We start from the raw sequence: 13112 nt of genomic DNA, 5'->3' as shown, positions 1-13112 counted from the left end.
CAGTGCCATTATTACTCCTCTCTGTACTCAGTGTGATAGAGTAACAGTGCCATTATTACTCCTCTCTGTACTCAGTGTGATAGAGTAACTGTGCCATTATTACTCCTCTGTGTACTCAGTGTGATAGAGTAACTGTGCCATTATTACTCCTCTGTGTACTCAGTGTGATAGAGTAACTGTGCCATTATTACTCCTCTGTGTACTCAGTGTGATAGAGTAACTGTGCCATTATTACTCCTCTGTGTACTCAGTGTGATAGAGTAACTGTGTCATTATTACTCCTCTCTGTACTCAGTCTGATAGAGTAACTGTGTCATTATTACTCCTCTCTGTACTCAGTGTGATAGAGTAACAGTGCCATTATTACTCCTCTCTGTACTCAGTGTGATAGAGTAACAGTGCCATTATTACTCCTCTGTGTACTCAGTGTGATAGAGTAACTGTGTCATTATTACTCCTCTGTGTACTCAGTGTGATAGAGTAACTGTGTCATTATTACTCCTCTGTGTACTCAGTGTGATAGAGTAACAGTGTCATTATTACTCCTCTGTGTACTCAGTGTGATAGAGTAACTGTGTCATTATTACTCCTCTGTGTACTCAGTGTGATAGAGTAACAGTGCCATTATTACTCCTCTCTGTACTCAGTGTGATAGAGTAACTGTGTCATTGTTACTCCTCTGTGTATTCAGTGTGATAGAGTAACAGTGTCATTATTACTCCCCTCTGTACTCAGTGTGATAGAGTAACAGTGCCATTATTACTCCCCTCTGTACTCAGTGTGATAGAGTAACAGTGTCATTATTACTCCTCTGTGTACTCAGTGTGATAGAGTAACTGTGTCATTATTACTCCTCTGTGTACTCAGTGTGATAGAGTAACAGTGCCATTATTACTCCTCTCTGTACTCAGTGTGATAGAGTAACTGTGCCATTATTACTCCTCTCTGTACTCAGTGTGATAGAGTAACTGTGCCATTATTACTCCTCTCTGTACTCAGTGTGATAGAGTAACTGTGCCATTATTACTCCTCTGTGTACTCAGTGTGATAGAGTAACTGTGCCATTATTACTCCTCTCTGTACTCAGTGTGATAGAGTAACTGTGTCATTATTACTCCTCTGTGTATTCAGTGTGATAGAGTAACAGTGTCATTATTACTCTTCTGTGTACTCAGTGTGATAGAGTAACAGTGCCATTATTACTCCTCTGTGTACTCAGTGTGATAGAGTAACTGTGTCATTATTACTCCTCTGTGTACTCAGTGTGATAGAGTAACAGTGCCATTATTACTCCTCTGTGTACTCAGTGTGATAGAGTAACTGTGTCATTATTACTCCTCTGTGTATTCAGTGTGATAGAGTAACAGTGTCATTATTACTCCCCTCTGTACTCAGTGTGATAGAGTAACAGTGTCATTATTACTCCCCTCTGTACTCAGTGTGATAGAGTAACAGTGCCATTATTACTCCCCTCTGTACTCAGTGTGATAGAGTAACAGTGTCATTATTACTCCTCTGTGTACTCAGTGTGATAGAGTAACTGTGTCATTATTACTCCTCTCTGTACTCAGTGTGATAGAGTAACTGTGCCATTATTACTCCTCTCTGTACTCAGTGTGATAGAGTAACTGTGCCATTATTACTCCTCTGTGTACTCAGTGTGATAGAGTAACTGTGTCATTATTACTCCTCTCTGTACTCAGTGTGATAGAGTAACTGTCATTATTACTCCTCTGTGTATTCAGTGTGATAGAGTAACTGTGTCATTATTACTCCTCTGTGTACTCAGTGTGATAGAGTAACTGTGTCATTATTACTCCTCTGTGTATTCAGTGTGATTGAGTAACTGTGTCATTATTACTCCTCTGTGTATTCAGTGTGATAGAGTAACTGTGTCATTATTACTCCTCTCTGTACTCAGTGTGATAGAGTAACAGTGCCATTATTACTCCTCTGTGTACTCAGTGTGATAGAGTAACTGTGTCATTATTACTCCTCTCTGTACTCAGTGTGGTAGAGTAACTGTGTCATTATTACTCCTCTGTGTACTCAGTGTGATAGAGTAACAGTGCCATTATTACTCCTCTGTGTACTCAGTGTGATAGAGTAACTGTCATTATTACTCCTCTGTGTATTCAGTGTGATAGAGTAACAGTGTCATTATTACTCCTCTGTGTACTCAGTGTGATAGAGTAACTGTGTCATTATTACTCCTCTGTGTACTCAGTGTGATAGAGTAACTGTGTCATTATTACTCCTCTCTGTACTCAGTGTGATAGAGTAACAGTGCCATTATTACTCCCCTCTGTACTCAGTGTGATAGAGTAACTGTGTCATTATTACTCCTCTGTGTATTCAGTGTGATAGAGTAACTGTGTCATTATTACTCCTCTGTGTATTCAGTGTGATAGAGTAACTGTGTCATTATTACTCCTCTCTGTACTCAGTGTGATAGAGTAACTGTGTCATTACTACTCCTCTGTGTACTCAGTGTGATAGAGTAACAGTGCCATTATTACTCCCCTCTGTACTCAGTGTGATAGAGTAACTGTGTCATTATTACTCCTCTGTGTATTCAGTGTGATAGAGTAACTGTGTCATTATTACTCCTCTCTGTACTCAGTGTTACCACAGTGTGATAGAGTAACTGTGCCATTATTACTCCTCTGTGTACTCAGTGTGATAGAGTAACTGTGCCATTATTACTCCTCTCTGTACTCAGTGTGATAGAGTAACTGTGTCATTATTACTCCTCTGTACTCAGTGTGATAGAGTAACTGTGCCATTATTACTCCTCTCTGTACTCAGTGTGATAGAGTAACTGTGTCATTATTACTCCTCTCTGTACTCAGTGTTACCACAGTGTGATAGAGTAACAGTGTCATTATTACTCCTCTCTGTACTCAGTGTGATAGAGTAACTGTGTCATTATTACTCCTCTCTGTACTCAGTGTGATAGAGTAACTGTCATTATTACTCCTCTGTGTATTCAGTGTGATAGAGTAACTGTGTCATTATTACTCCTCTGTGTACTCAGTGTGATAGAGTAACTGTGTCATTATTACTCCTCTGTGTATTCAGTGTGATAGAGTAACTGTGTCATTATTACTCCTCTGTGTATTCAGTGTGATAGAGTAACTGTGTCATTATTACTCCTCTCTGTACTCAGTGTGATAGAGTAACAGTGCCATTATTACTCCTCTGTGTACTCAGTGTGATAGAGTAACTGTGTCATTATTACTCCTCTCTGTACTCAGTGTGGTAGAGTAACTGTGTCATTATTACTCCTCTGTGTACTCAGTGTGATAGAGTAACAGTGCCATTATTACTCCTCTGTGTACTCAGTGTGATAGAGTAACAGTGTCATTATTACTCCTCTGTGTACTCAGTGTGATAGAGTAACTGTGTAATTATTACTCCTCTGTGTACTCAGTGTGATAGAGTAACAGTGCCATTATTACTCCTCTGTGTACTCAGTGTGATAGAGTAACAGTGCCATTATTACTCCCCTCTGTATTCAGTGTGATAGAGTAACAGTGTCATTATTACTCCTCTGTGTACTCAGTGTGATAGAGTAACAGTGTCATTATTACTCCTCTCTGTACTCAATGTGATAGAGTAACAGTGCCATTATTACTCCTCTCTGTACTCAGTGTGATAGAGTAACTGTGCCATTATTACTCCTCTCTGTACTCAGTGTGATAGAGTAACTGTGCCATTATTAATCCTCTGTGTACTCAGTGTGATAGAGTAACAGTGCCATTATTACTCCTCTCTGTACTCAGTGTGATAGAGTAACTGTGTCATTATTACTCCTCTCTGTACTCAGTGTGATAGAGTAACTGTCATTATTACTCCTCTCTGTATTCAGTGTGATAGAGTAACTGTGTCATTATTACTCCTCTGTGTACTCAGTGTGATAGAGTAACTGTGTCATTATTACTCCTCTGTGTACTCAGTGTGATAGAGTAACTGTGTCATTATTACTCCTCTGTGTACTCAGTGTGATAGAGTAACAGTGCCATTATTACTCCTCTCTGTACTCAGTGTGATAGAGTAACTGTGTCATTATTACTCCTCTGTGTATTCAGTGTGATAGAGTAACAGTGTCATTATTACTCCCCTCTGTACTCAGTGTGATAGAGTAACAGTGCCATTATTACTCCTCTGTGTACTCAGTGTGATAGAGTAACTGTGTCATTATTACTCCTCTGTGTATTCAGTGTGATAGAGTAACAGTGTCATTATTACTCCCCTCTGTACTCAGTGTGATAGAGTAACAGTGTCATTATTACTCCTCTGTGTACTCAGTGTGATAGAGTAACTGTGTCATTATTACTCCTCTGTGTACTCAGTGTGATAGAGTAACAGTGCCATTATTACTCCTCTCTGTACTCAGTGTGATAGAGTAACTGTGCCATTATTACTCCTCTCTGTACTCAGTGTGATAGAGTAACTGTGCCATTATTACTCCTCTCTGTACTCAGTGTGATAGAGTAACTGTGCCATTATTACTCCTCTCTGTACTCAGTGTGATAGAGTAACTGTGCCATTATTACTCCTCTCTGTACTCAGTGTGATAGAGTAACTGTGTCATTATTACTCCTCTGTGTATTCAGTGTGATAGAGTAACTGTGTCATTATTACTCCTCTGTGTACTCAGTGTGATAGAGTAACTGTGTCATTATTACTCCTCTGTGTACTCAGTGTGATAGAGTAACAGTGCCATTATTACTCCTCTCTGTACTCAGTGTGATAGAGTAACAGTGCCATTATTACTCCTCTCTGTACTCAGTGTGATAGAGTAACTGTGCCATTATTACTCCTCTGTGTACTCAGTGTGATAGAGTAACTGTGCCATTATTACTCCTCTGTGTACTCAGTGTGATAGAGTAACTGTGCCATTATTACTCCTCTGTGTACTCAGTGTGATAGAGTAACTGTGCCATTATTACTCCTCTGTGTACTCAGTGTGATAGAGTAACTGTGTCATTATTACTCCTCTCTGTACTCAGTCTGATAGAGTAACTGTGTCATTATTACTCCTCTCTGTACTCAGTGTGATAGAGTAACAGTGCCATTATTACTCCTCTGTGTACTCAGTGTGATAGAGTAACAGTGCCATTATTACTCCTCTGTGTACTCAGTGTGATAGAGTAACTGTGTCATTATTACTCCTCTGTGTACTCAGTGTGATAGAGTAACTGTGTCATTATTACTCCTCTGTGTACTCAGTGTGATAGAGTAACAGTGTCATTATTACTCCTCTGTGTACTCAGTGTGATAGAGTAACTGTGTCATTATTACTCCTCTGTGTACTCAGTGTGATAGAGTAACAGTGCCATTATTACTCCTCTCTGTACTCAGTGTGATAGAGTAACTGTGTCATTGTTACTCCTCTGTGTATTCAGTGTGATAGAGTAACAGTGTCATTATTACTCCCCTCTGTACTCAGTGTGATAGAGTAACAGTGCCATTATTACTCCCCTCTGTACTCAGTGTGATAGAGTAACAGTGTCATTATTACTCCTCTGTGTACTCAGTGTGATAGAGTAACTGTGTCATTATTACTCCTCTGTGTACTCAGTGTGATAGAGTAACAGTGCCATTATTACTCCTCTCTGTACTCAGTGTGATAGAGTAACTGTGCCATTATTACTCCTCTCTGTACTCAGTGTGATAGAGTAACTGTGCCATTATTACTCCTCTCTGTACTCAGTGTGATAGAGTAACTGTGCCATTATTACTCCTCTGTGTACTCAGTGTGATAGAGTAACTGTGCCATTATTACTCCTCTCTGTACTCAGTGTGATAGAGTAACTGTGTCATTATTACTCCTCTGTGTATTCAGTGTGATAGAGTAACAGTGTCATTATTACTCTTCTGTGTACTCAGTGTGATAGAGTAACAGTGCCATTATTACTCCTCTGTGTACTCAGTGTGATAGAGTAACTGTGTCATTATTACTCCTCTGTGTACTCAGTGTGATAGAGTAACAGTGCCATTATTACTCCTCTGTGTACTCAGTGTGATAGAGTAACTGTGTCATTATTACTCCTCTGTGTATTCAGTGTGATAGAGTAACAGTGTCATTATTACTCCCCTCTGTACTCAGTGTGATAGAGTAACAGTGTCATTATTACTCCCCTCTGTACTCAGTGTGATAGAGTAACAGTGCCATTATTACTCCCCTCTGTACTCAGTGTGATAGAGTAACAGTGTCATTATTACTCCTCTGTGTACTCAGTGTGATAGAGTAACTGTGTCATTATTACTCCTCTCTGTACTCAGTGTGATAGAGTAACTGTGCCATTATTACTCCTCTCTGTACTCAGTGTGATAGAGTAACTGTGCCATTATTACTCCTCTGTGTACTCAGTGTGATAGAGTAACTGTGTCATTATTACTCCTCTCTGTACTCAGTGTGATAGAGTAACTGTCATTATTACTCCTCTGTGTATTCAGTGTGATAGAGTAACTGTGTCATTATTACTCCTCTGTGTACTCAGTGTGATAGAGTAACTGTGTCATTATTACTCCTCTGTGTATTCAGTGTGATAGAGTAACTGTGTCATTATTACTCCTCTGTGTATTCAGTGTGATAGAGTAACTGTGTCATTATTACTCCTCTCTGTACTCAGTGTGATAGAGTAACAGTGCCATTATTACTCCTCTGTGTACTCAGTGTGATAGAGTAACTGTGTCATTATTACTCCTCTCTGTACTCAGTGTGGTAGAGTAACTGTGTCATTATTACTCCTCTGTGTACTCAGTGTGATAGAGTAACAGTGCCATTATTACTCCTCTGTGTACTCAGTGTGATAGAGTAACTGTCATTATTACTCCTCTGTGTATTCAGTGTGATAGAGTAACAGTGTCATTATTACTCCTCTGTGTACTCAGTGTGATAGAGTAACTGTGTCATTATTACTCCTCTGTGTACTCAGTGTGATAGAGTAACTGTGTCATTATTACTCCTCTCTGTACTCAGTGTGATAGAGTAACAGTGCCATTATTACTCCCCTCTGTACTCAGTGTGATAGAGTAACTGTGTCATTATTACTCCTCTGTGTATTCAGTGTGATAGAGTAACTGTGTCATTATTACTCCTCTGTGTATTCAGTGTGATAGAGTAACTGTGTCATTATTACTCCTCTCTGTACTCAGTGTGATAGAGTAACTGTGTCATTACTACTCCTCTGTGTACTCAGTGTGATAGAGTAACAGTGCCATTATTACTCCCCTCTTTACTCAGTGTGATAGAGTAACTGTGTCATTATTACTCCTCTGTGTATTCAGTGTGATAGAGTAACTGTGTCATTATTACTCCTCTCTGTACTCAGTGTTACCACAGTGTGATAGAGTAACTGTGCCATTATTACTCCTCTGTGTACTCAGTGTGATAGAGTAACTGTGCCATTATTACTCCTCTCTGTACTCAGTGTGATAGAGTAACTGTGTCATTATTACTCCTCTGTACTCAGTGTGATAGAGTAACTGTGCCATTATTACTCCTCTCTGTACTCAGTGTGATAGAGTAACTGTGTCATTATTACTCCTCTCTGTACTCAGTGTTACCACAGTGTGATAGAGTAACAGTGTCATTATTACTCCTCTCTGTACTCAGTGTGATAGAGTAACTGTGTCATTATTACTCCTCTCTGTACTCAGTGTGATAGAGTAACTGTCATTATTACTCCTCTGTGTATTCAGTGTGATAGAGTAACTGTGTCATTATTACTCCTCTGTGTACTCAGTGTGATAGAGTAACTGTGTCATTATTACTCCTCTGTGTATTCAGTGTGATAGAGTAACTGTGTCATTATTACTCCTCTGTGTATTCAGTGTGATAGAGTAACTGTGTCATTATTACTCCTCTCTGTACTCAGTGTGATAGAGTAACAGTGCCATTATTACTCCTCTGTGTACTCAGTGTGATAGAGTAACTGTGTCATTATTACTCCTCTCTGTACTCAGTGTGGTAGAGTAACTGTGTCATTATTACTCCTCTGTGTACTCAGTGTGATAGAGTAACAGTGCCATTATTACTCCTCTGTGTACTCAGTGTGATAGAGTAACTGTCATTATTACTCCTCTGTGTATTCAGTGTGATAGAGTAACAGTGTCATTATTACTCCTCTGTGTACTCAGTGTGATAGAGTAACTGTGTCATTATTACTCCTCTGTGTACTCAGTGTGATAGAGTAACTGTGTCATTATTACTCCTCTCTGTACTCAGTGTGATAGAGTAACAGTGCCATTATTACTCCCCTCTGTACTCAGTGTGATAGAGTAACTGTGTCATTATTACTCCTCTGTGTATTCAGTGTGATAGAGTAACTGTGTCATTATTACTCCTCTGTGTATTCAGTGTGATAGAGTAACTGTGTCATTATTACTCCTCTCTGTACTCAGTGTGATAGAGTAACTGTGTCATTACTACTCCTCTGTGTACTCAGTGTGATAGAGTAACAGTGCCATTATTACTCCCCTCTGTACTCAGTGTGATAGAGTAACTGTGTCATTATTACTCCTCTGTGTATTCAGTGTGATAGAGTAACTGTGTCATTATTACTCCTCTCTGTACTCAGTGTTACCACAGTGTGATAGAGTAACTGTGCCATTATTACTCCTCTGTGTACTCAGTGTGATAGAGTAACTGTGCCATTATTACTCCTCTCTGTACTCAGTGTGATAGAGTAACTGTGTCATTATTACTCCTCTGTACTCAGTGTGATAGAGTAACTGTGCCATTATTACTCCTCTCTGTACTCAGTGTGATAGAGTAACTGTGTCATTATTACTCCTCTCTGTACTCAGTGTTACCACAGTGTGATAGAGTAACAGTGTCATTATTACTCCTCTCTGTACTCAGTGTGATAGAGTAACAGTGTCATTATTACTCCTCTGTGTACTCAGTGTGATAGAGTAACTGTGTCATTATTACTCCTCTCTGTACTCAGTGTGATAGAGTAACTGTGTCATTATTACTCCTCTGTGTACTCAGTGTGATAGAGTAACAGTGCCATTATTACTCCTTTCTGTACTCAGTGTTACCACAGTGTGATAGAGTAACTGTGCCATTATTACTCCTCTGTGTACTCAGTGTGATAGAGTAACAGTGCCATTATTACTCCCCTCTGTACTCAGTGTGATAGAGTAACTGTGCCATTATTACTCCTCTGTGTACTCAGTGTGATAGAGTAACTGTGTCATTATTACTCCTCTCTGTACTCAGTGTGATAGAGTAACTGTGTCATTATTACTCCTCTGTGTACTCAGTGTGATAGAGTAACTGTGCCATTATTACTCCTCTCTGTACTCAGTGTGATAGAGTAACAGTGCCATTATTACTCCTCTCTGTACTCAGTGTGATAGAGTAACTGTGTCATTGTTACTCCTCTGTGTATTCAGTGTGATAGAGTAACAGTGTCATTATTACTCCCCTCTGTACTCAGTGTGATAGAGTAACAGTGCCATTATTACTCCCCTCTGTACTCAGTGTGATAGAGTAACAGTGTCATTATTACTCCTCTGTGTACTCAGTGTGATAGAGTAACTGTGTCATTATTACTCCTCTGTGTACTCAGTGTGATAGAGTAACAGTGCCATTATTACTCCTCTCTGTACTCAGTGTGATAGAGTAACTGTGCCATTATTACTCCTCTCTGTACTCAGTGTGATAGAGTAACTGTGCCATTATTACTCCTCTCTGTACTCAGTGTGATAGAGTAACTGTGCCATTATTACTCCTCTGTGTACTCAGTGTGATAGAGTAACTGTGCCATTATTACTCCTCTCTGTACTCAGTGTGATAGAGTAACTGTGTCATTATTACTCCTCTGTGTATTCAGTGTGATAGAGTAACAGTGTCATTATTACTCTTCTGTGTACTCAGTGTGATAGAGTAACAGTGCCATTATTACTCCTCTGTGTACTCAGTGTGATAGAGTAACTGTGTCATTATTACTCCTCTGTGTACTCAGTGTGATAGAGTAACAGTGCCATTATTACTCCTCTGTGTACTCAGTGTGATAGAGTAACTGTGTCATTATTACTCCTCTGTGTATTCAGTGTGATAGAGTAACAGTGTCATTATTACTCCCCTCTGTACTCAGTGTGATAGAGTAACAGTGTCATTATTACTCCCCTCTGTACTCAGTGTGATAGAGTAACAGTGCCATTATTACTCCCCTCTGTACTCAGTGTGATAGAGTAACAGTGTCATTATTACTCCTCTGTGTACTCAGTGTGATAGAGTAACTGTGTCATTATTACTCCTCTCTGTACTCAGTGTGATAGAGTAACTGTGCCATTATTACTCCTCTCTGTACTCAGTGTGATAGAGTAACTGTGCCATTATTACTCCTCTGTGTACTCAGTGTGATAGAGTAACTGTGTCATTATTACTCCTCTCTGTACTCAGTGTGATAGAGTAACTGTCATTATTACTCCTCTGTGTATTCAGTGTGATAGAGTAACTGTGTCATTATTACTCCTCTGTGTACTCAGTGTGATAGAGTAACTGTGTCATTATTACTCCTCTGTGTATTCAGTGTGATAGAGTAACTGTGTCATTATTACTCCTCTGTGTATTCAGTGTGATAGAGTAACTGTGTCATTATTACTCCTCTCTGTACTCAGTGTGATAGAGTAACAGTGCCATTATTACTCCTCTGTGTACTCAGTGTGATAGAGTAACTGTGTCATTATTACTCCTCTCTGTACTCAGTGTGGTAGAGTAACTGTGTCATTATTACTCCTCTGTGTACTCAGTGTGATAGAGTAACAGTGCCATTATTACTCCTCTGTGTACTCAGTGTGATAGAGTAACTGTCATTATTACTCCTCTGTGTATTCAGTGTGATAGAGTAACAGTGTCATTATTACTCCTCTGTGTACTCAGTGTGATAGAGTAACTGTGTCATTATTACTCCTCTGTGTACTCAGTGTGATAGAGTAACTGTGTCATTATTACTCCTCTCTGTACTCAGTGTGATAGAGTAACAGTGCCATTATTACTCCCCTCTGTACTCAGTGTGATAGAGTAACTGTGTCATTATTACTCCTCTGTGTATTCAGTGTGATAGAGTAACTGTGTCATTATTACTCCTCTGTGTATTCAGTGTGATAGAGTAACTGTGTCATTATTACTCCTCTCTGTACTCAGTGTGATAGAGTAACTGTGTCATTACTACTCCTCTGTGTACTCAGTGTGATAGAGTAACAGTGCCATTATTACTCCCCTCTGTACTCAGTGTGATAGAGTAACTGTGTCATTATTACTCCTCTGTGTATTCAGTGTGATAGAGTAACTGTGTCATTATTACTCCTCTCTGTACTCAGTGTTACCACAGTGTGATAGAGTAACTGTGCCATTATTACTCCTCTGTGTACTCAGTGTGATAGAGTAACTGTGCCATTATTACTCCTCTCTGTACTCAGTGTGATAGAGTAACTGTGTCATTATTACTCCTCTGTACTCAGTGTGATAGAGTAACTGTGCCATTATTACTCCTCTCTGTACTCAGTGTGATAGAGTAACTGTGTCATTATTACTCCTCTCTGTACTCAGTGTTACCACAGTGTGATAGAGTAACAGTGTCATTATTACTCCTCTCTGTACTCAGTGTGATAGAGTAACAGTGTCATTATTACTCCTCTGTGTACTCAGTGTGATAGAGTAACTGTGTCATTATTACTCCTCTCTGTACTCAGTGTGATAGAGTAACTGTGTCATTATTACTCCTCTGTGTACTCAGTGTGATAGAGTAACAGTGCCATTATTACTCCTTTCTGTACTCAGTGTTACCACAGTGTGATAGAGTAACTGTGCCATTATTACTCCTCTGTGTACTCAGTGTGATAGAGTAACAGTGCCATTATTACTCCCCTCTGTACTCAGTGTGATAGAGTAACTGTGCCATTATTACTCCTCTGTGTACTCAGTGTGATAGAGTAACTGTGTCATTATTACTCCTCTCTGTACTCAGTGTGATAGAGTAACTGTGTCATTATTACTCCTCTGTGTACTCAGTGTGATAGAGTAACTGTGCCATTATTACTCCTCTCTGTACTCAGTGTGATAGAGTAACTGTGTCATTATTACTCCTCTCTGTACTCAGTGTTACCACAGTGTGATAGAGTAACTGTGCCATTATTACTCCTCTCTGTACTCAGTGTGATAGAGTAACAGTGTCATTATTACTCCTCTGTGTACTCAGTGTGATAGAGTAACTGTGTCATTATTACTCCTCTCTGTACTCAGTGTGATAGAGTAACTGTGTCATTATTACTCCTCTGTGTACTCAGTGTGATAGAGTAACAGTGCCATTATTACTCCTTTCTGTACTCAGTGTTACCACAGTGTGATAGAGTAACTGTGCCATTATTACTCCTCTGTGTACTCAGTGTGATAGAGTAACAGTGCCATTATTACTCCCCTCTGTACTCAGTGTGATAGAGTAACTGTGTCATTATTACTCCTCTGTGTACTCAGTGTGATAGAGTAACAGTGTCATTATTACTCCCCTCTGTACTCAGTGTGATAGAGTAACAGTGCCATTATTACTCCCCCCTGTACTCAGTGTGATAGAGTAACAGTGCCATTATTACTCCTCTCTGTACTCAGTGTGATAGAGTAACTGTGTCATTATTACTCCTCTGTGTACTCAGTGTGATAGAGTAACAGTGTCATTATTACTCCCCTCTATACTCTGTGTTACCACAGTGTGATAGAGTAACAGTGTCATTATTACTCCTCTCTGTACTCAGTGTGATAGAGTAACTGTGTCATTATTACTCCCCTCTATACTCAGTGTTACCACAGTGTGATAGAGTAACAGTGCCATTTTTACTCCCCTCTATACTCAGTGTGATAGAGTAACTGTGTCATTATTACTCCTCTCTATGCTCAGTGTGATAGAGTAACAGTGCCATTATTACTCCCCTCTATACTCAGTGTGATAGAGTAACTGTGTCATTATTACTCCCCTCTATACTCAGTGTGATAGAGTAACTGTGTCATAATTGGCTCCCAACACAAATTAACCCTAGTGTGTATGTGTGTGCGCATGTGATAGGGAATATAGATTGTAAGCCCCACTGGGGCA

General features: G+C 39.5%; 1 protein-coding gene across 6 annotated transcripts in view; it reads left to right on the top strand.

The window, feature by feature from the left end:
• Nucleotides 1-13112, top strand: part of STK36 (serine/threonine kinase 36) — a 203616-nt gene that overhangs the window by 38267 nt on the left and 152237 nt on the right. The window lies entirely within an intron of this gene.

This window comes from Taudactylus pleione, unplaced genomic scaffold (assembly GCF_031769625.1).
Source record: "Taudactylus pleione unplaced genomic scaffold, aTauple2 ptg001014l, whole genome shotgun sequence".
Taxonomy (NCBI): domain Eukaryota; kingdom Metazoa; phylum Chordata; class Amphibia; order Anura; family Myobatrachidae; genus Taudactylus; species Taudactylus pleione.
The sequence above is the reverse complement of the archived record's forward strand: the minus strand, read 5'-3'. Positions and strand labels throughout refer to the sequence as shown.